Genomic DNA, 25,081 nt, shown 5'->3' on the forward strand with positions numbered 1-25,081 from the left:
CCCAACTTGCAGAAAAGCCTGGCAGCAGCCCAATTCGCAGAGGAGGTCTAATACAAATCAAAGAACAAAAAACTGAGAAAAATCCTTCTAGATCTAAATTCTTGATGTAATCTTAGAAGGAGAAAGGGATTGAGTTTACTAGATAAAGAGAGAAGAGTAGGATTAGACTAAGACTTTCTATTTTTGCAAGATAAACTTCAAGAGGAAGTAGGAGACCGCCTCCTCCCCTTTAATCTATATAAAGCGGGGGGGTGGACTAGCTTGAGGCATCACTGAATCACTCAATTTCTGATTTGGATCAAGAAGCAAGGAGCAATCAGTCAAGAAGGGTTCAAGAAAGGTTCAAGAATTCAAGAAGCTTCAAGAAGAAGGTGGCGGCAAGAAGAGGAGATCTCAGCACCATGGGCGAATTCAAGAGTTCTTACTTTCCCATTGTTTGCTTTAATTCTTTCATCATGAACTGATTTGTTTCTTGCTAGGGCTGAGGAAAGCCTAATCATGTTAATGAATATATTTTTTTGATTTATTCAAGATTGTGATTTTCATATAGTCTATGAATTGTTGTGCTTAATGCAATTAAGGGCTTGGCCACCTCTTAATTGATTTGAGTTATGTGAATGAATCAAGAGAGGAATCCACATAATCGACTGAATAATTCATAGTGTGAATTGAATGGTATATAAAGATATATATACATGATTGATCTGAATTTAATGGTTTTCTTGGACTTAATGCACTCCCATCTTGAGAGGTCTACTCGAGAGATCGAAGGGTTACCTGATGGGCATAGGTTTAGTATATCTCGAGAGAGAATATTGAATAAAATTAGAAATACCTCAGCTTATGGAAATGACAAATAATCTTGGTTAATCAAACCCATCAATATTCATTACATTGGTTAGGTGGACCAAACGTCCTAGCAATTTCATCAATTGCATATTCGGTTAGTGATCACCCTTGCTCTATTTTCTTTTTCTAGTCTTTATTTTTAGTAGTTCTTGCTCAAAACTGAATTTCAATTGTCCAAATAATTAGAGAAGACTGTGGTTCTAATAGTTATTTTGTTAAATCCCCGTGGGAATGATATTTTATACTACTTGATAACTAGTGCACTTGCTAGGGTTATATATTTATATCTATCATTCACCTTTTTTTTTTTCTATTTTTTATGGGAAAATGTAATTCACCTTTTCAAGTATTAAGAAGTAATTGATCTAAACAGGAACAACCTAAGATACTCCCAATACAATAAAAGAAAACTGAGAAAGATGCTTTTCCCCTCACCCTTCCAATTCATATTGACTTTTTATGGAATCCTAAACAAGGAATTTTGTATACCATTATACCTTTGGTCTCCATTTCTTTAGAGAAATAATTAAAGTTGGAGCAAGGAGGAAGGTCATTATACCTTTAGTTTTTGTGGCTACATGCTAGCAATCTCATTCCAATTTTCTCCATAAATTCTTCAGAGAAATGTAGCCATAATAGATTTTGTGGCTACATTCCAATTTTTGTGGCTACATGCTTGCAAGAAGGAGGAGGGTCATTATACTAGGAGCTTCAGTAGGTTCCATGAGAATGAAACAAACTTACCATTATTATAGCTGTCAGGATATAAGTCAAAATCTGCCTGCATGAAACAAATATACTCAGAGCATGAAATGATTATGTGTCAAAGAGAAATGGGAATGAAAATAAAGTGTAAGATGTTATGGAACTCTTTTATCATACTGAATTCATGGTGCAATCAATGTTTTAAAAGGTGAACCTAGGTGCACCGGAGAGGAGCATTTCTTTTTTTGATTAGTAACTGAAAAATTTTATTAAAGAAGAGAAATTTAAGTACAAGAAAGGTGCACAGGAGAGATGCATTTCAAAGCATTCACCCCAGCACAACTGATAGTGTGCAGAATTTCCATATTATTAGTATTTTTTTCTTATTTATTTAGTAAATTAATTTATAGATTTTATTGTGTTTTATATAGGAAAAGTTAATTAATAGATTTTATTGTAGGAGATATTAATTGATAAATTTTATTGTATTTTATCTAGGATATCATGATTTGGGCTGAAAGAAGCCCAAAATGTTGGAGAAGCCCAAAATGCTGAAAGAAGCCTTGCAGCAGCCCAACACGTTGAAAAATCCCAATACGAGTTCAGCATGCAAGAGAGTCAGCCCACTCTATCAATCCTAGTAGGATTTGGCTGAGATAGAGGCTGAATCATAAGAAGAGTCTTATTACATTCAAAATCTTACTGTATTTGTAAAAAGAAGAAAAGAAAGAAAGAGTTAGAGTCCATCTTAGTTAAAATTACTAGTTAGAGATAAGAATAGATTAGATCTAATCTAGGCATTATCCATTAGGGAATTGAACTCCCAGTGGAGAGAGAACTCCTAAGAGGAGCTGGAAACAGCCCCCTCCTAGGCTATATATAGGGGGGCGGACAAGCAAGGGAGGCATCATCCAAGACAGCATCAACCTTCCAAGGAAGCAATCAGCAACCAAGGAGGAAGAAGCAGAATTCGCCCCCCTTCATCTGGAAGCTGTGATTTCCCCATGAAGTGTGTGTAAGCATTTATTTTCTGGTTGAAGGTTAGGGAAGCTTGATTCTATAAACATTGTAAAATCTAATTGATTTTTATTTCAGTTCATTGTTTATGAGTATTCATATGTTTTCTATGATTTTCCGTGAGGATTATTTTTATTGATTAAGTAAGAAGGATCCCTTGCTCAGTCAATGAAAATAATCTATGGCCGATTAAACCATCAATTTCATATATGATTGTTCGGTTTAATCATTGTGGCAACTAATATAAATTGATTATGGATAAGTTTTTGATTTATGTTAGGAGGATATATGATTTGGCTTAAATGATCCAAGCTTGTGTGTTCGCTGACCAGAATTGGGTTTCTCCCCTCTTAGTGCTATTAATAGATTAAATCCTAAGAGCTTGTTTAGGACTGTCTATTAAAAAGAGAAGCAATCAAAGAGCTTGTTTTGGTTGCCGAGAATTCGAGTAGAGATTGGTTGTTAGAGCTTGTTAATGGTTGTAACCAATTTATTCATAAGCAGATGAATTCACCCTTGCATCGATGATCAATGGTAAGAATCAAAACTAAACTTATCTCTTCAATCAAAAGCTATCTCCCATCGATTTAATCCTTGCTTTCTTCTATTTTATTTTATTTTATTTTCCTTGTCTTTACAACAACCCCCTACTTCATTTTCTTGGAAATAAAACCACCCAATCCCTGTGGAGACGACCTTGCTCAACACTATATACAAAATATTTAATTTGAGCAAGACTTTTATCTTTGGTTGGATTCAACACCCACCAACAACTCTTTTTAAAAGGTGCTCATCTCTTTAAAATATACATTTTGCTATTCTTTTTGGAGGAGCTACATCAAGTCTCTACATAGACATGTTTTGGCTTGCCTCAAGAGCTTTTACAAAGATGGAGGGCCGATCTCCTATGGTTAGGAATTCAAGATGGTTAGCATCACACCAGCTACTTATCTATCAAAAAGATCACACTAAGTAATATCTTTATGTAGAAGATAAAGTTTGGCTTTGGTTGGATACATAGTGTGGCTTAAGGCTCCTCAATCCCCTTCCCCTTCCCGGATATTTTATGATGGGTGAAAATGAGATAATTTTGCTCCATAGATTTGAAGGGATGGGTAATGAGATGCTATGGAGTATGGACCTGAAGGGATGAGAGATCCATCGTATGGATGCCCAAAGATTGTGGAATAGGGGGGCGAAATTCAAATATTTTTCTCTCCCTTTAATTGAGAATCGAATTCCCTATTTTGAAAATCATATTTTTAAGGATCATTCTTGAACCATAAACTGAACCCGATCTGAACTAAAAGGAGTAGAAGAGGATTATACCTGATACGGAGAAATAGTATCCCCCAACAAAGGTGTTCACGCCCAAGGAAGGATCCAAAGACTGCTCCCACTGAAGATGGCACAGTACAAGATGGAGTAGATTTAGCAATATTCTTCTCCAAGAACACTATCCTTCACAAGAAACAGCAGGATGGCACGTGAGATCAAACCTTGACTTCTCCCACAGCTAGAGATCAAACTGGCAAACAAGGGCAGCAAGAACAAGGAGTAGGCAAGAAAGAATTCTACAGGGATGCTTAATTCTTCCTTCTGTGATTTTAGCACTCAATAGGATGTGAATATCTTGTTCATCTAAAGGTTGTTGTCCCCTCCTTCTTTCGTTAACATAAAGGATCAGCTACTAATCCAATTAGGAGCTGCCTATCCAAATCATATTTGGATCAGCCTTCTCTTCAGGTGATAAGGATAAACCCTTATCTTATTTGCAGATTATATTTCCAGATCTGAATCACATTCAGATCTGGACTCTCTGAGTGGATAGGGTCAAAACCCTATCCTATCTGCTAATCTATCTCAGAATTCGCCCCATAATTAACTAATTAAATAGCCCAGTTCGAAATGGGCTTTAGGCCCATTAAGCTTATGTACTCACTTAACCTTCCTAATTGCTGCCTAGTTGGGCTTCCTTGTATGGCGTGGGACCCAAGCATTGATCTACACATCAGCCACATGGGTTCGGCCCAGCCTTTGTTACAAAGCCTGGCCGAATACACTGTTATGGACAGTGCACCCCCTGAAACCCATCAAATGGGCTCTATGGGCCCAACACTTACCCTAAGTAGTCCTTGGGCCAAGCCACCTTGTAACACCCAGGGACTGTGGGTAGATGCAAGATTAGCCCATCAGGTATTATCCTCAATGGTCTTACACTTAACCTCTCAGCCCATAATGATCATACACTGCCCGACAAGAGAGGACCTCTCCCTCGGCTGCAAGGAATAGTGTTGCACTCTCTACTTGTATGGATCCCGGGAATTAAAACCTTTTTGCAAACCTTTTAGAAACCATTATATATATACTTTTATATCTCATATAAAATATATTTTGCAAAACAAATCTCAACGATTGAAATCGGCTGCCAATAGTCTTGGTTTCCATCAGTAAGAATGTATCCCTGATCATTACCTTTGTCCAACAAAGGGGCTGATCCTATCACTATGATCACCCACTCAGATGAAATCTCAAACTGTCCCAACATACCTAGGTTTTGACCCCCACTAAGGATCTCACTGATTGATACATCAAAGACAGCCCAATCTGACACCTAGTGCAGTATCATAATCGAGTCTAGGGGTTCGGTGTAACTTTCCAATTTTACCCATCAATCTCCAAGGTCCAGGGCAATACTAGAAATCTGGTCCAGTTCATAGATTCAATTAATCCTACACTGTATGTGCCTAGGGTCTCACCCTGGCAGCTGAGACAGGCCACCCCATCCGACTTGGTGGCACCACAGTGTCAGCCTTGTCAGGATAGGTCTCCCTAGACTGACCCACTGGCTGTTAACATTCTAAACTAACATGAGTCTCATTAAGTGTCCAGTTTAAGGGGATTACCCAGAAACATACCAAGGGAACATGAATCAAATATGCACTTTTATTCATTTACAATAAACTCATAAAGTACATCAATCTGATTGAAGCTAAGGGCATACAAAACTGTCTAACCGAACCCCTAGGTTTCACAGTAATCTTCATGGTTGGGAGCTTTTGAAGGTAGCAAAGCTGCTATTGAAGCTTCAAAATCATCATCTGCATGCCAGAATGCCTGACAAAAGCATTTGGAAGTGGGAAAGATCAGGTCAGTTTTCTGTTAAATCTTTTGCAAGGCAATTGACAACTATTGAAGGCAGCCATTTTTATGCAACTCTTCTTCATCATTTTGTTTCTTTTTCTGAAGAAATTTACTATTTTTGTACTGGGGTGGTGAGGTTGATGTAATGGAGAAGATCTAATACAAAGGCTTTAATGTTACTCCAAGTAACCCCTAAACCAGGTAGTTGCAGTGGTACATACTAGGCCTTCTTTACTCCTTTATCATGCATTCTGATCTCTTCCTAACCTCACAAGTCTTTCTTCCAAAATATTGTTATTTCTCTTAAGGAAAAAGCTAGCTCCACACTTTTTACCTAGGATTTCTTAAACTTGGCTCTCTTATATTTTTGTTAAGAGGAAAAGCTGAACATATGCTTTTCTGCTACTCAACACCCATCTCTAAAATTCTAGTGTTGATTTGGATGTCCAAGAAAACCTAAGCTTAGCACTTGGATTCATGAGTCTAACAGTTGAATTACACTAATGGATATAAAAGTAATAAAATAATGTAATAAAATTGTCTCAATCATTGACAGTGTAAGTTTTCTCCCCCCCCCATATCATTATGACGTAGAGATGGGGGGAAGTGGTCCATCACTTTCTCATTAGAACACATCAAAGTCTTGTCTAAGCCGAGTATGTTGATTTTGAAGTATCAGAGGATCTAGACTGGATTAGTTGATTATCTCTTTCCCACCCTTTATGGCTTAATTCATGCAATAAACTAGAAACAATGGCTTACACCTTTCATTTTCTAGATTATCATGGGCACACTTGTTTTGGTGGGTTCAACTGCTGAGCTTCTTGGCATAGCAGTTTGGTAGCTTGTGTCTTTTGGTGTTATCTCACCTAATCATAGAGAGAGAGAGGCATAAAGTAGATCTATCTATAATGTTCCTGATTGTCTAGACATGGGTATTGTTTGGAAGTTGGAATACCATGGTAGAGAACATATAGAAGATGTAAATTATTGGTATTAGCAGGACATGGGTGGGTTGTCCCCTATTTTTTGAGGTAAGACAAAGAAACTTGTATTCCTCCTTCCTCTATAGATTAATGAAAATCTGAATATAAAAGAAAAAAGAAGTCAACCCCACTTTGAGTAGTCTTTACAATTCTTTGATGTTTGAAGGTAGTTCATTCCAACTCGGTTCTATCAGTTAGCCGACTGACTTGGTCTAATCTGGCAACTTTTGCTGGCAGAGGATGAAGGGATGAGAGATCCATCATATGGATGGCCAAACCTTGTAGGTAGGTTGGGCAAAATTTCAAAATCTCTCTCTCCCATGTAGGAATCACATTCCCTATTTTAGAAAACTGCATTTTCAATGATCAATCTTGAACCATAAACCAGACCAGATTTGAAACCAAAAAGGTAGGAGAGGGATATACTTGATACAGAGTAGTAGTAACTCCCAATGAAGATGTTCACGCCCAAGGAGATCACCAAAGACTGTTCCCACAGAAGTTGACATAGCATAGGGTGGAGCAGAATTAGTAGGGTGGTCCTTTAGGAAGAACCTGATTCTTCACCAAGAATCTGATGGAGGGTGAGTGAGCACAACTTCAGATCAGTTTTTCTCCCAAAAACTGATATCAAGAACCTTTCTTTATCACTCCTACAGGTGGAGATCGAACTGGCAATGGCGGCAGCAATAGGAGAAGGCAAGAGCAGAAGATGGCATCAGTCCAACTTTAGTTGTCTTCTCTCTTGTATTAGTAATCTGATTGGATGAACTGAGATTCACCCTCCTCCTCTATTTATAGCCTTAAAGAGAGATTCTCCTAATCCCATTATGAGTTTCCTAATCCAAATCTTCTATTTAGATTTGGACTATCTTTAAGAGATAAGGATAATCCCTTATCTTATCTATAGATAAAGATCAGCCCTCCTAATCTAATTAGGAGTTTCTTGATCCAAATCACTATTTGTATCTGGACTCACTGAGTGGATAGGGACAGCCCCTTATCCTATCTATTGATCTAAATCCTAGAACTGCCCCTCTTTAATTAATCATATTAAACCAGTTCAAATTGGGCTTTAGGCCCATTAAGTCCATGTGCTCATTCATCCTCCAAACTGCTGCCTAGTTGGGTATCCTTATATGGCGTGGGACCCAAACATTGATCTACACATCAGCCACATGGGTTCAGCACAGCCTCTGTTACAAGGCCTAGCTGAATTCACTGTAGGATACTGTGAACCCCTGAGCCCATCACCATGGGCTCTTAATGGGCCCAACATTTACACTAAATGTTCCCTGGGTCAAGCCACCTTAGCCCATCAGGTATTACCCTCAATGGTCTTACACTTAACCTCTCAGCCCATAATGATCAAACACTACTCGACAAGAGAGGACCTCTCCCTCGAATGCAAGGAATAGTGCTGCACTATCTATTCACATGGATTCCGGGAATTAAAACCTTTTGCAAACATTTTGAAACCATAATATATATGTATATCTCTATATAAATAAATTTTGCAAAACAAAATCCAACGATTGAACTCAACTACCAACAGTTTTCATTTCCATCAGAGAGAGTGCACCCCCGATCATTCACTTTGTCCAACAAAGGGGATGATCCTCTCACTATGATCATCAACACAGATGAATTCTCACACTGTCCCAACATACCCAGGTTTTGACCCCCTTCTAAGGATCTCACTGATTGGCATATCAAAGACAGCCCAATCCGACACCTAGTGAAGTATCATAATTGAGTCTAGGGGTCAGGAGTAACATTCTAGTTTTGCCCATCAATCTCCAAGGTCTAGGGAAATACTGGAATTCTGGTCTGGTTCAGAGTTTCAAAAAAAACCCACACTGCATGTACCTCAGGTCTCACCCTAGAAGCTGAGACAAGCCACCCCACCAACTTGGCGGCACATCAGTGTCAGCCTTGATGGATAAATATGAAGGGATGAGAGATCCATCATATGGATGCCCAAACCCTATAGGAGGGTAGGGCAAAATTTCAAAAATTTCTCTCTCTCTGATGGGTTTGTCGAAGCCCTCAAAATTAGTACTAGTCCCACAATAAAATATTTGCAGTAAAAGTGGTTCTAGGTCGAATCCCACAGGGAGCAAATCAGTAATCTCTTAGCCGAATGGACAAAGTAATTTTGTGGGAAAATTAAATAACTAAAATTAAAAGAATAACAAACTAAGCAAACAAGAGAAAATTAGTCTTACCGAATTCTGGTTCAAGGGTTCGGGTTGAATCAATTGGCCATCGATCCTAGGTACAATTCAGCATTCTTGCAATTCAAGCATTTAACCTTAGATTTATTAGGATAGCCATAATAAACCTTGTGTTTTCCTAATTCAGTTGACCAAACCCAGCATTCGATCAACACTTATCACCACTCAATTGGGTACGATAGCCTTCCATGTTAAACAATGATAGCATTAAGATTTGTGAAAACAGTTAAACCAAAATAACAATAATTGAGATAGCTGCAATTACTGAATTTTGTTCCATTGATTCTTTTAGGTTGAACCATGTTAAAACATTGGTCAAAGGCTGTCACGAACAATTGACCCAAAAAGATAATAACCTAATTGCTACTTGTACCATTATTCGTGACAATTACGGATCACCGAAATCATGGATAGCAGTAGGAAAATCAACATTAATTCAGTTTGTCAGACTAATTAACATTAACATCCAATAAGAATGTGCACAAGAACCAATGAATACTTGAATTAAAAAGCAAGAAAATAAATTAACTACAGAACCTCACAATGACACAATCGAACTTCTCCCCTTGAACCAGAAAAAAGAAGCTTAGCTGCTCATGATCTGCGCAATCTCCATGCTTTGCTTCTCCATGGCCGAACTGATCTTCTTGAGTTGCTTGATGCTTGATTGCTGAATGATTGAGTGATTGCTAGAGCTGGTTCGCCCCCCTCTTTATATAGCCAAAGGAGAGGGCTGTTTTCCAACTCCTTCAAGGAGATCATCTTATCCTTAGGGAGTTTTGATCTTATCTTGAACTAATCCTATCCTATCTTTTATCTAATGCTCTAATCTCAATCTTCTTATCTCTCTAGGATTACATTCAAGAATTTAGATCTGATAAAACTCTCTCCTTGGAGATTACATTCGAAATTCGGACTCTTAACTCTTGAAATCGAGTTGGGCTGCTTCAGCTACTTCTGCGAGTTGAGCTTAAGTTGTGAAATGGGCCTGGCTGCGAACTTGCTCCGACTTTGGGATCGTTTTCGTACTCGATGTGGGCCGAATCTGTTAAAACCCAAAACATAAAAGTTGTGGGCCTTCCTTTCTTCTTTCTAATGCTTCTTGAATTGTCCAATTCGGTGTCCGGAATTGAGAGTTAGGCCCAGATTACTGACTGTCGCCGAAACTGTGCAAATCACCCGATTTGTCCTGTTTTCTTCCAATTGCCTTCTTTATTGCCTTAAATCGAAATACAAGAGTAATGAGTTCATTTAAGTGATAAATAAATATAAAAGAGTGAATATTAGAGGATAAAAATAGGGTTCTTTTTGGTCTCATCACTCTCCCATGTGGGAATCGCATTCCCTATTTTAGAAAAACTGCACTTTTCAATGATCAATCTTGAACCAAGAACCAAACCAAATCTGAAGTAAAATAATAGGAGAGGTATATATGTGATACAAAGATGCAATATCTCCCAATGAAGGTGTTCACGCCCAAAGAAAAACTCCAAAGACTGCTCCCACTGAAGATGACAAAGTGAATGGTGGAGCAGGATCAGCAGGGTCTGTCCAACGAACCAAATTCTTCAGCAAGAATTCGATGGAGGCTGTGAGCATGACTTCTGATCAGCCTTTCTCCAAAGGCTGATATCAAGACTCTTCTTGATCGCTCATACAAAGGAGATCGAACTGGCTGTATAACGACAACTAGAGGAGAATGCAAGAGCAGAAGATGGCGTAGCTGTCTTCATTCTTGGTGACTTGAGATCTGATCTCTGGATTCTTCGATGTTTTTGGGATGAACTGAATGATTCACCCCTCCTCCTTTTATAGTCTTAAAGAGAACTCCTAATCTCATTAGGAGTTTCCTAATCCAAATTTGTATTTGGATAGGGAGTTCTCTTTAAGAGATAAGGATAAGTCCTTATCTTATCTGCAAATTAGATTAGCTCTCTCCTAATCTCATTAGGAGGTTTCCATATCTAAATTCAGATCTGAACTCTCTGAGTGGATAGCGTAAGACCCTATCATATCTACTTATTTAAACCCAGATCCGCTCCCTTATTTAACTAATCAAATTAAACCAGTTCGAAATGGGCTTTAGGCCCAATAAGTCTAAGTGCTCAGAATGCTTCCAAACTACTACCGAATTGGGCTTCTTTGTATGGCATGGGACCCAAACATTGATCTAAACATAAGCCACATGGGTTCAACCCAGCCCCTGTTATAAGGCCTGGCCGAATTCAATGAAAAGACAGTGAACCCCTTGAAACCCATCACATGGGCTCCTAATGGGCCCAACACATACACTAAGTGGTCCCTTGGCCAAGCCACCTTATAAAAACCCACAGACTGTGGGCAGATGCAAGATTAGCCCATCAGGTATTACCCCCAATGGTCTTACACTTAACCTCTCAGCCCATAATGATCAAACACTGCCCGACAAGAGAGGACCTCTCCCTCGGCCGCAAGGAAGAATGTTGCACTCTCCACTCATATGGCTCCTGGGAATTAAAAACTTTTGCAAACATTTTGAAACCATAATATATATATATGTATATTTGTATATAAATATATTTTGCAAAACAAATTTCAACGATTGAAATCAGCTGCCGACAGTCTTGGTTTCCATTAGAGATAGTGCATCCCCGATCATTACCATTGTCCGACAAAGGGGCTGATCCTGTCACTTTGATCACCCACTCAGAAGAATTCTCAGACTGTGCCAACATACCTAGGTTTTGACCCCCACTAAGGATCTCATTGATTGGCATATCAAAGATAGCCCAATCTGACACCTAGTGCAATATCATAATCGAGTCTAGGGGTCAGTGTAACTCTCTAGTTTTGCCCACTAATCACCAAGGTCCAAGGCAATACTAGAAATCTGGTCCAGTTCAGGGTTTCAAGTAAACCTACACTGCATGTTTACCTCGGGTCTCACCCTGGCAGCTGAAACAGGCCACCCCAACACTTACCGGCACATCAGTGTCAACCTTACCAAGATAAATCTCCCCAGACTTATCCAATAGCTGTGAACATTCTAAACTAACATGAGTCTCATAAGTGTCCAGTTTAAGGGTATCACACAGAAACACACCACTATAACATGAATCAAATATGTATTTTATTCATTTACAATAAATGTCATAAAGTACATCAATCTGATTGGAGCTAAGGGCATACACTGTCTAACAGCTCCCACTTGTACTTAGGTCCAATCTGGTATAAGCTGGAGTCCCAGACTTTCCATGTGTTTCTCAAACAGTTTCTGTGTAAGTGGCTTAGTCAATGGGTTGAAGGGATAGGATATCCATCACATGGATGCCCAAATCTTGTGGAATGGACTGGGCGAATTTCAAAAATTTCTCCCATCTTTGCAGGGAATCGAATTCCCTATTTTAGAAAAACATATTTTTCAAGGATCAATCTTGAACTATTAACCAAACCAGATCTGAACCAAAAAGAGTAAGAGGGAGGATGTACCTGATACAGAGAAACAGTATCTCCCAATGGAGGTGTTCACGCCCAAGGAAGGATCCAAAATATGCTCCCATTGAAGATCGTGCAATATAGGATGGGGCAGAATCAGCAATGTTCTTCCAAATGAACTTGACCCTTCGCAAAAATCAACAGGATGCCTTGTGAATACAGCTCCAATCAATTTTTTCCCCAAAAGATTGGTATCAAGATCAAATCTTGATTACTCCTATAGAGAGTAGGAGATTGAACTACTGGAGGTGGCGGCTGCAGGAAGGAGGCGGCAAGAGAGTATTCACAGGGTGCAGAATTCTCTCTTCTTGTGATTTCAGCTCTGAAGACGAGTTTTTGGGTTGCATGCCTAAAGGCTGCTGCCCCCTCCTTCTTTTATAATCGTAAAGGGATCAATGCCTAATCCCATTTGGAGTTGCGGATCCAATCCATATTTGGATTAGAAGTTCCTTTAAGTGATAAGGGATAACCCTTATTTTATCTACAGATCAGATCAACCATCTCCTAATCTAATTAGGAGGCTTCCAGATCTAAATCTTATTTAGATCTTGGACTCTCTAAGTGGATGGGGTCTAGGCCCAATCCTATCAGTTGATCCATCTCAGAATTCGCCCCTTTTAATTCATTGATCAAATCAGTCCAGTACGAAATGCGTAAGAATGGTAGGATCCATCTAATGAATGCCATGAAGAGTGCGGAATGGGTGGGCGAATTTCAAAAATATCCTACCTTCTTCCAATTGGGAATCATATTCCCTAAATTTAGAATGTAATATTCAAGGATTCTACTTGAATCATAACCAAACCAGATCTGAACCAAAAGGAAATGGGAAGGATTATACCTAATCCGGAGAAATTATATCTCCCAAAGTTGGTGTTCACGCCCAAAGAAGAAACTAAGATCTGCTCTTGCTGAAGATGACACAGCTGTGGATAGAATGGAACCAGCAGGGTGCATCCTACACACTGGATTCTTTGCAAGAATCCTCTGGAAAACTTTAACACTGAACCTTTTGGTCTTTCTTGCAAGACTATTGTCAAGAACTGATTTCTTGACTTCCTAATGCTGCAAAGATCCAATCTTGCAATAGGGAATGGTGGCTGCTGGAGGAGGAGAAATCCAAGGACGAAGAGGGCTGAACTGTGTCTCTTATCTCTGGAGTCTGTGAGAGATCAAATCTCAATTCGCAAAAGGTATCTTTTTCATACAAACCCTAGTTCAAAATCTGATACTTCTTATTGGATTTTCTCCTCTTTCTTCTTGATTAAGAAACCTCCTAATTTTTGGGGAGTTATCCTAATCCAAATCAGTATTTGGATAGGGGATAATTTTAATCCTATCTACAGATTAAGTTAGCTGACTCCTGATCTTATCAAGAGGTTACAAGATTCAAATCTAATTTGAATTTGGTCTCTTAGAGTGGATAAGGTTAAAGACCCAATCCTTTTACTAAGATTAATCTCAGATTCGCCCCATGAATAGGTGATCATATCAGCCCAGTTTGAAATGGGCTTTTGGCCCATTAAGGGTTCAGTGTTTAACTAGTTTCCAATCTGCTGCCGAGTTGGGCTTCTTTGTATCGCATGGGACCCAAGCATTGATCTACACACCAGCCACATGGGTTCGGCCCAGCCTTTATTACAAGGCACAACCGAATTCACTGAAAGACTCAGTGACTCCCTTGAGCCCATCACATGGACCTTATGGGCCCAACACTTACATTAAGAGGTCCCTGGGCCAAGCCATCTTATAAAAACCCAGGGACTGTGGGCAGGTGCAAGATTAGCCTATTAGGTATTATCCTAAATGGTCTTACACTTATCCTCTCAGCCCTTAATGATCAAGCACTACCCGACAAGAGAAGACCTCTCCCTCGGCTGCAAGGAACAGTGCCGCACTCTCTACTCACATGGATCTCGAGAATTAAAACCTTTTGCAAATCTTTTGAAACCGTACATATACATATATATATATATATATATTAATTTTGCAAAACAAAATTCCAACAATTGAAGTCAACTGTCGGCAGTTTGGCTTCCATCAGAGAGAGTGCATTCCCGATCATTATCATTGTCCGACAAAGGAGCTGATCCTGTCACTATGATCACTCACTCAAATGAATTCTCAGACTGCCCCAACATGTCCAGGTTTTGAACCCCACTAAGGATCTCACTGATTGACACATCAAAGACAGCCCGATCTGACACCTAGTGATGTGTCATAATCGAGTCTAGGGGTCAGGTGTAACTTTCCAATTTTGCCCATCTGTCTCTATGGTCTAGGGCAATACTGGAAATCTGGTCCAGTTCAAGGGTTCAAGCAATCCCATACTGCATGTGCCTTGGGTCTTACCCTGATGGCCGAAACAAGCCATCCCAACACTTGGTGGCACATCAGTATCAGCCTTGACAGGATAAATCTCCCTAGACTTATGCAATGGCTGTGAACATTTAAAACTAACACAAGTTTCTATAAGTGTCTAATTTTAGGGTCTTACACAGAATTATACCAAACAACATGAATCAAACGTGTACTTTATTTATTTACACTAAATGTCAAAAGTACATCAAAATGGATTGAAGCTAAGGGCATACAAAACTGTCTAACAACACCCACTTGCACTTAGGTCCAATTCGGTACAAGTCGGAGTCCCATGCTTTCCACGTGTTACTCAATCATCTTCTGTGTCAGCGGCTTAGTCAAAGGGTCTGCCACATTGTCCACTGATGCTACCTTCTGAATTAGGACGCCCCCTCTACCAATGATCTCCCGCAGTACATGGTACTTCCTCTCGATGTGCTTTGACTTCGAGTGAGCCCGAGGCTCTTTAGTCTGGGTAATCGCTCCATTGTTGTCACACAACAACGGGATGGGTGATGTGCTGGACGGAATCACTCCCAATTTGTGTATGAATTTCTTCATCCACACGGCTTCCTTGGAAGCTTCACTTGTGGCAATGTACTCGGCCTCAGTTGTGGAGTTTGCAGTGGACCCTTGTATGCTGTTTCTCTAGCAAACAACATACGATCCTATCCTGAAAACATACCTAGATGTAGACTTTCTATCATATAGATATGACTAGAAATCAGCATCGGTATACCCAAGAACTTGCAGTGAACCACCGTCGAATACCAGACAAAACTCTTTTGTCCTTCGAAGGTATTTAAGTATGTTGTTCACAACAATCCAATGCTCTTGGCCTGGGTTGGCCTGGAATCTACTTACTACACTCACCGCCTGAGCTATGTCCAGGCAAGTGCACAGCATGGCATACATGATGCTCCCTACGGCTGAGGCATAGGGAATGTCTCTCATGCCCTCAATCTCCTCAGAAGTCTTAGGAGACATCATCTTGGAGAGAGTGACTCCATGTCTGAAAAGAACATTTCCTTTCTTGGAGTTTTCCATATTGTACCTTTTGACAATTTTGTCAATGTAAGTAGCCTAGGATAATCCAATTAGCCGCTTTGATCTATCTCTATAGAGTCGAAGACCCAGTATGTAAGAAGCTTCTCCAAGATCTTTCATGGAGAACTACGACATTCCCAATGAGTAGGATATCATCCACGTACAATACCAAAAAGGTTATCTTATCCCCACTGGACTTCCTGTAAACACAGGGCTCATCTGGATTCTGCTCAAAGTCAAACGTTTTGATGGCAGAATCAAAATGGATGTTCCAACTCCTAGAAGCCTGCTTAAGTCCATATATGGATCTATTGAGTTTACATACCATGTGTTCCTGACCAGCAGCAATGAAGCCTTGCGGCTGCTGCATGTAGATATCTTCACTAAGATCTCCATTCAGGAACGTGGTTTTGACATCCATTTGCCAAATCTCAGAGTTATGGTATGCTGCTACAGCTAGCAGGATCCTAATGGATTTAAGCATGGCCACGAGCGAAAAAGTTTCCTCATAATCGATGCCTTCTTTCTTAGTATACCCTTTCGCCACCATGCGAGCTTTGTAGGTGATGTGTGGCTCATTGTGACACTAGCAAGTGCACTAGCCGTTCAAGTAATAAAGTAGTGAGTGAAGTATCGTTCCCACGAGGATTTAGGAAACAATTACCAATACTAAATTGAGCACTTCTTATCTGATCAACAAATAAATCAAAACTCTAATGAAAGCTAAGAAATCCTAAATTAAAATATATCTAAATCATTGGTCCAATTGCCTTCAATTCAGGTTAGAAGAGTAAGCAGTAAATGTCAATCTCAGAATTCAGCAATCTATCAATTTGGATCATTCGAATGAATCATGATTGAGCCTTGGTTTGGTGAAACCCCAAGGTCATTAACAGCCTCTCTCAAGTGCATGTTCATCCTATGCATGAGTGACGGTTCTTCTATCTCTAGCAAGAATCTAATCCTCATGCATGCATTTCTTCAAACACTTCTAAGGCATCAATTCAAATCTGAATTGATCACCAACTGAATTGTGCAAGTTATCTCTAACCTTGCACTCAATTCAGTTCTTGAATAGTAGATCTGAATTCCTAGAGTCTCTCTCAAGCACTCTAGGAATTCCAAGCTGTAGATTAATTCGCCCAATCTGAAAATTGCAGATCTGAATTCTCTTTCAAGCAATTCAGATCTTGCAATCTCAGATCTGAGAATTCAGATCTGAGTTTTAAAGGTTAGTTGGCCGAATTAATCTACAATCACACCCTTATTCAAGAAACTTCAAATACAATGCATGACCATTTGAATGAATCAAAAAGAATTAGATTGCTAAACTGAAATTTTACAAGCTGAAATACATCAAGGAAGAATGGAAACAAGGAGAAAGAAGAAAGAACATATAACTAAGAAACTGAATTCAAATCAAAAGAGAATGAAACTACAAATGATTTATTACAGAAGATCTTTGAATCACAAACTCTCAATTCGAACTCACCTTCTTCTTCTAGCTTGCTTGTCTTGAACTTCCTTCAGCCCTTCTTCTTCTTCTTCCTTGCGCCTAGCCTTCTTCTCTTCTCTTCTCTCAAGGTGGCCGAACCTCTAAGAGTGGGAGAGCCTTCCTCTCAAGCAATTGAACCATTTCTCCCCTCCTAGAGGCCTCCTTTTATAGTTTTTCAAGGGGCTCTTGCCCCTTCTTGAAGCCTCTAGAATGGGGTGTATTACACCCCTCATGAACCTTCTAGAGTGCTCCCTCTTTCTCTTCAAGAAACTCCTAGAAGTTGCCGCCCCTAGCTCCCTTTGGGCTGCTATTTGGGCTACAACTTAGCTTGCTTGGCCGAATTCTCCTCATAGCTAGGCTTTATTTTCTTGGGTTTTCTCAAGGAATTCACTTGCTCTTTTTGGGCCGAAGTGCTCTCTCTTGCTTCCACGACCGGGCTGGACTGAAATTGGTCTTTTTGAACCTTCTTTTCTTGCCTTTTTCCTTCCTTTTCTTGGATTGATTATCCCTGAACCTATTCTTAGCATTAAGCTAAATTAAGGCAAAAATTAATAAAACCGGCATAAAAATCCATGCTAAAGTCCTCAAAAATTGTAGATAAATTGTAAGTTCATCAGTAGGTCTCAATCCTGCCATCGGGGCTCTTCTTCCTCTTGTAGATCCATTTGCAACCTATTGCTTTTACCCCAAAGGGTGGATATACTAGAGTTTAGACTCCATTGGTCTCAATCGAGTCCATCTCAGCTCTCATGGCCTCCACCCACTTCTGGGAATCTATGTCTAACATAGCTTCCGCGTAAATCACGGGATCCTCTTCACTAGTCAAGGCTTCCACCAGGTAGCTATCCTGGTCATAACCATATCGGGCTGGTGGTCTAGATACCTGCGTGGACTTTCTAGGTTGGTCACTACCTGGAACTTGTGGGACATCTCCCCCTACTCCTGAGGTCTCCTCATCAAGAAATATTTCCTAACGGTGAGTGTCCATGATGTATTCGGATTCTAAGAATTGGGCGTTTTGATTACAAAACACTTTCTGCTCACTTAGATCATAGAATAGATAACCCACTGAATCCTTTAGGTAGCCTATAAATAGGCAACGACTGGTTTTGGATTCCAACTTGTCCGTACTTATTCTTTTAACATGTGCAGGACAACCCCAAATCTTCAAGTGTCTTACACTTGGCTTCCTTCCAGTCCATAGTTCATATGGAGTTTTCGGAATTGATTTGGTTGTAACCCGATTCAACATGTAGATAGCAGTCTCTAATGCATATCCCCAAAAGGATGTGGGTAATTCTAAGTGTACGAGAAGTGACTGGACCATGTCCAACAAGGTCCTATTCCTCCTCTCTAAAACACCGTTGAGTTGAGGTGTAGCAGGAGGAGCTAGTTGAGACACTACCCCATTATCCTTTAAGTAGTCCCTGAATTCATCAGAGAGATACTCGCCACCTTGATCCGATCGAAGTGCCTTAACTTCTCTCCCTAACTGTTTCTCCATTTCCTGTCTGAACTTTTTAAACTTTTCAAAGGATTCAAACGTGTCTCATTAGGTACATGTAACCATATCATGAAAAATCAACTATAAAGGTGATGAAATACACGTGTTGACTCCATGTCCTAACACTCAGGGGACCACATACATCAGTATGTATTTGGTCAAGCATGCCTCTGGATCGTTCAGGCTTACCGTCAAATGGCCGCTTAGTCATCTTACCTTGAAGGCAAGGCTCACAAGTGGAAAGATTTTCTACGGTTAGAAAATCAAAAGGACCATCCTATACCTGTCTTGTGATTCGGTCAACAGCGATATGGCCAAGTCGATAATGCCAGAGGCACGTGGGATTTACTGTATCACAATTCCATTCTCCAGTTCCCCGCATGCGATGAATTTGTTATTCTGTTTAACAGTAATCATATTACTAAAATAAACAGTATATCCATCAGCACACAATTTAGAAATAGAAATTAAATTTCTTCTCAAGTTCTGTACATAAAGACAATCTTTAAGTACAAGAACTCCTTCCTTAAAATCTAATTCTATGGTTCCTATTGCCGTAGTTACAACACTTGCAGTTGTTCCCAAAAATAGTGTCATTTCGCCATCACTCAATCTTTTGCTAACTTTGAACCCCTACAGCGAGTTACACGCATGAGTTTTAGTCCCGGAGTCAACACACCAGGACACAGAAGTAACTAACATATTAGATTATATGACACAAGTTTTGATGTTACCTTTCTTAGATTCCAGGTAGGTAGGACAGTTCCTCTTCCAGTGGCCGGTCTGTTTGCAGAAGTGACAGACATCAGATGCCTTGTCTTCTTCTTCTTCTTCTTGGGTTTGTTAGCTTTCTTCTAGGGCTTCTTTGCCTTTCTCTTTTTCTTGCCCGATTTGTTAGCTTCAACAAGCATAACCACAGGCTCATCCTTCTTGAGTAGATCCTCGGCCCTCTGCAACATATTGCTTAGTTCCTAGACACTGACATTCAGCATATTCATATTGTAGTTCATTGTGAACGCATTGAAGGAAGAGGGCAAAGAATTCAGGATGACATCCACTTGCGTGCCAAGATCTAGTCCGGATCCAAGAGCTTCGAGTTCGTTAATGTATCCCATCATCCGAAGACAATGGTCATGAACTTTTTTCCCTTCGGTCATCTGCATGGTCATGAACAATTTTAGGACCTTCTGTCGAGTAGAACAGTTCTGCTCTTCATACATTGTTCTTAGACTATCCAATATGTCATTGGCTAGTTCAATCTGATCGAACTCCCAATCTTGGTAGTCCCTCCGACGAGCCTCAGAAGCCCTATCACCCGGACGTTCCAGGGCAGGATTTTTCACCACCTTGTCTAACTTTCCAGAAGTTAGGACCAGCATAAGATTTTTGTACCAGTCGGCATAGTTTGGGCCCTTAAGCTTGTTATCGTCTAGAATCTTTGTAAATTGACCGTTTGCCATTTTTTGATAAAACAACAAAGACGTTAGTTCACAACCTTAGTTTGATTCATGTTACCTACATAGATATGGTATTTAATCTATGTTCCATTCCCATTTATTCATCTCTGAGGTTTCCCTCCTTTCTAAGTGACGAAGATGATGAAATGTCTCTGGAAATGTGGGAAATCACATAGGGTGTGTGAAGCCAACTGTTTCAGCTGCAAAATCCCTCCACCTTTCTGTGACAGATCATATCCACTCATCAAATGAGTATCCCTTTGGCCTCTGTCAGATAAGGTTCAGAGTGGTTTTTAGGTAAACCTTTCTGCCCAGTGAGTGCACACCCATCATATTCAGGTTACGCCAAGGTACCGTGAGAGAGTTCCCATTTTCTGGTGAAGCCCCTCCCACATCGGTCTATGACGCCCCTATCTTCTTATGAAACACTCTAACAGATCCAACAGCAAATGGATAGCCCAATTTCATGGAGCGTTTCCTCATTACTGATGGACCCATCATTGTGCTAATGACGGAAGGCCTTTAGAGAGTCCATCATATGGATCTCCTTATCACATGCATTCATATTTGCTAAGGGCAACAAAATTACGCCCTAGTTCTAATTTAGGTCAAACCAAAGTGGCTCCCATTGACTTTCATAAAGTCAGATTTTTGGTGGAACTTAATCGGCTAGGGGTTCCGTACGCATCCCTTTTCAGGGTTGTGGGGCCCACCAAGTAGAGAGGGGGTCATCAAATGACCTTAAGGGACACTATGGCAATGATGTGAATTCAGCCATGGTGTGCGCAAAACATCCAAACATCACATGTAAAGGAGGAATTGATCCAATCAATTAACTACTATAAAGCCCATCGAATAGCCCATTTAAAAACCTAAGCATTAACAATTAATGTTTACTAGGTGTATGGGCTAAATTGCAGTTAGCAGTTCGGCCCATACAACTTTTCTCACAATAATGGGCTTTTGCAGTTATAATCCTTTAAAACTGGGCTTTACAGGTGGGCCGAATTAATCCCTGTAATTGAACATCAGATTTTGAATAACAAGTGTGAGAAATATGGACTGAAAAATAGCCCCTTTCGAACCCCAGGTTTGGTCCAAATAGTTTTGGTCCAATCTAGTCTAAAATGGTCCAAAACTGATTTTCAATTCAAAAATTATTTCATGAAAGATCTGAAATTAATAATCTTGATTTTAAACAATCACAAATCAACTATGGGCTATTTGCACCACCTAGAAAATAGAGGTTAATCACAAATGTTACAGTTTCATAAACTGTAAATCGCAGGAAGCGATTTCTCCATCTGCAAATCTCCAGCGCCGCCATCTTCTTCCTTCTACTTTAATCAAGAAAATAAATAACAGAAATCCTATTTCTATTAATTAATTACATTATTGATCAAATCCTATACATTCAGTCTAGAAAAAAAAATTATTTACAGACCAAATTGAATAAAATAAATGAAAAAGGGTGCGCAGACCATCTGTACCAAAACTGCACTGCGGTCTCTAGGTTTGAACAGCCCATTAAATAAAAAATAAATAAAGAACAATTCTAAATAAATTTTGGATTTAACAAAAATTAATTTCAGATCAATCGCCCTTAACAAGAAACCATTTCTTGAAAAAAAAGAAAGCAATCTGCGTAGAACATCTTCTATCCATCTGCGCAGGGTTAGATCTGATTTTCTTTTGGTTCAAGATTTGAACCTATGGCTCTGATACCAATATAAGAATGGTAGGATCCATCTAATGGATGCCATGAAGGGTGCGGAATGGGTGGGCGAATTTCAAAAATTTCCTACCTTCTTCCAATTGGGAATCATATTCTCTAAATTTAGAATCTAATATTCAAGGATTCTACTTGAATCATAATCAAACCAGATCTGAACCAAAAGGAAACAGGAAGGATTATACCTGATCCGGAGAAACAATATCTCCCAAAGTTGGTGTTCACGCCCAAAGAAGAAACCAAAATCCACTCCTGCTGAAGATGACACAGCTGTGGATAGAATGGAACCAGCAGGGTGCGTCCTACACACTGGATTCTTTGCAAGAATCCTCTGGAAAACTTTAACACTGAACCTTTTGGTCTTTCTTGCAAGACTATTCTCAAGAACTGATTTCTTGACTTCCTAATGCTGCAAAAATCCAATCTTACAATAGGGAATGGTGGCTGCTGGAGGAGGAGAAATCCAAGGACGAAGAGGGCGGAACTATGTCTCTTATCTCTGGAGTCTGTGAGAGATCAAATCTCAATTCGCAAAAGGTATCTTTTGCATACAAACCCTAGTTCGAAATCTGATACTTCTTATTGGATTTTCTCCTCTTTCTTCTTGATTAAGAAACCTCCTAATTTTTGGGGAGTTATCCTAATCCAAATCAGTATTTGGATAGGGGATAATTTTAATCCTATCTGCAGATTAAGTTAGCTGACTCCTGATCTTATCAAGAGGTTACAAGATTCAAATCTAATTTGAATTTGGTCTCTTAGAGTGGATAAGGTTAAAGACCCAATCCTTTTACTAAGATTAATCTCAGATTCGCCCCATGAATAGGTGATCATATCAGCCCAGTTTGAAATGGGCTTTTGGCCCATTAAGGGTTCAGTGTTTAACTAGTTTCCAATCTGCTGCCGAGTTGGGCTTCTTTGTATCGCATGGGACCCAAGCATTGATCTACACACCAGCCACATGGGTTCAGCCCAGCCTTTACTCGGTGACCCCCTTGAGCCCATTACATGGACCCTATGGGCCCAACACTTACATTAAGTGGTCCCTGGGCCAAGCCATCTTATAAAAACCCAGGGACTATGGGCAGGTATTACCCGAGGGAGAGGTCTTCTCTTGTCGGGCAGTGCTTAATCATTAAGGGCTGAGCGGTTAAGAGAAGACCTATTGAAAGGAACAGTGCCGCACTCTCTCTCGGCTGCAAGGAACAGTGCCGCACTCTCTGCTTACACGGATCCCGGGAATTAAAACCTTTTGCAAATCTTTTGAAACATATACATATATATATATTAATTTTGCAAAATAAAATTCCAATGATTGAAATCTACTGCCGGCAGTTTGGTTTCCATCAGAGAGAGTGCATTCCCGATCATTACCATTGTCTGACAAAGGGGCTGATCCTGTCACTATGATCACTCACTCAGATGAATTCTCAGACTGCTCGACAAGAGAAGACCTCTCCCTCGGCTGCAAGGAACAGTGCCACACTCTCTACTCACATGGATCCCGGGAATTAAAACCTTTTGCAAATCTTTTGAAACATACACATATATATATATATATATATATTAATTTTGCAAAATAAAATTCCAACGATTGAAATCTACTGCCGGCAGTTTGGTTTCCATCAGAGAGAGTGCGTTCCAGATCATTACCCTTGTTTGACAAAGGGGCTGATCCAGTCACTATGATCACTCACTCAGATGAATTCTCAGACTACCCCAACATGCCCAGGTTTTGACCCCCACAAAGGATCTCACTAACTTTCTAGTTTTGCCCATCTGTCTCCAAGGTCTAGGGCAATACTAGAAATCTGGTCCGGTTCAAGGGTTCAAGCAATCCTATACTGCATGTGCCTTGGGTCTTACCCTGATGGCCGAAACAAGCCATCCCAACACTTGGTGGCACATCAGTATCAGCCTTGACAGGATAAATCTCCCCAGACATATGCAATGGCTGTGAGCATTTAAAACTTACACAAGTTTCTAAGTGTTTAGTTTTAGGGTCTTACACAGAATTATACCAAACAACATGAATCAAACATGTACTTTATTTATTTACACTAAATGTTAAAAGTACATCAAAATGGATTGAAGGTAAGGGTACACAAAACTGTCTAAAAATTCCCTAGGAGAGAATAGCAAGAATGGGAGGATAAAAACTCCCTAGCACACTACTATATCATAGCCTCTTTGGACATTCTGATACAGAGGCAGTTCGATCAAATCAAACTCATAAAGTTATATTGGATAGTCTGAAAACTATGTACGAAGAGTATAATCGTTCTACTCGACAGAAGGTCCTGAAATAGTTCATGACCATAGAGATGACTAAGGGGTAGCAAGGGCATGACCATTGTCTTCGGATGATGGGCTACATAAACAAGTTGGTGGCCCTTGGTTCCGGGCTAGATCTGGTCACACAGATTGATGCTATTCTCTACTCTCTGCCTCTGTCCTTCAACCCATTCATTAATAATTATAATATGAACAAGCTGAATGTCAATATCCAAGAGCTCAGCAATTTGTTGCTAAGAGCTGAGGAATTAATAAGGAAGGATGAGCTGATAGCCATGCTTGTTGAAACTGGCAAATCTAGCAAGAAGAAGAATTATCCGGCTTGTACCAAATAGAACCTAAGTGCAATTTTTGTATGCCCTTAGCTTATTTAGTTTTGATGTACTTTTGATATTTATGAAGGGATAGGATATTCATCACATGGACACCCAAAGATTGCGAAATAAGGGGGTTAATTTCAAAAATTTTTCTCTACCTTCAACTAGGAATCGAATTCCCTATTTAGAAAATCATATTTTCAAGGATCATTCTTGAACCATAAACTGAACTAGATCTGAACCAAAAGGAGTAGGGAGAGATAATACCTGATACGGAGAAGCAGTATCTCCCAATGGAGGTGTTCATGCCCAAGGAAGGATCCAAAATCTACTCCCACTGAAGATGGCGCAGTGTAGGGTGGAGCAGAATCAATAGTGTTCTTCCAAAAGAACTTGACCCTTCGCAAGAATCAACTGGACGGCTTGTGAATACAACTCCCACCAATCTTTTCTCCAAAAGA

The sequence above is a fragment of the Nelumbo lutea genome, chromosome 4 (assembly GCF_056320005.1).
Source record: "Nelumbo lutea isolate HS-2025 chromosome 4, American lotus-T2T, whole genome shotgun sequence".
Classification (NCBI taxonomy): Eukaryota; Viridiplantae; Streptophyta; class Magnoliopsida; order Proteales; family Nelumbonaceae; genus Nelumbo; species Nelumbo lutea.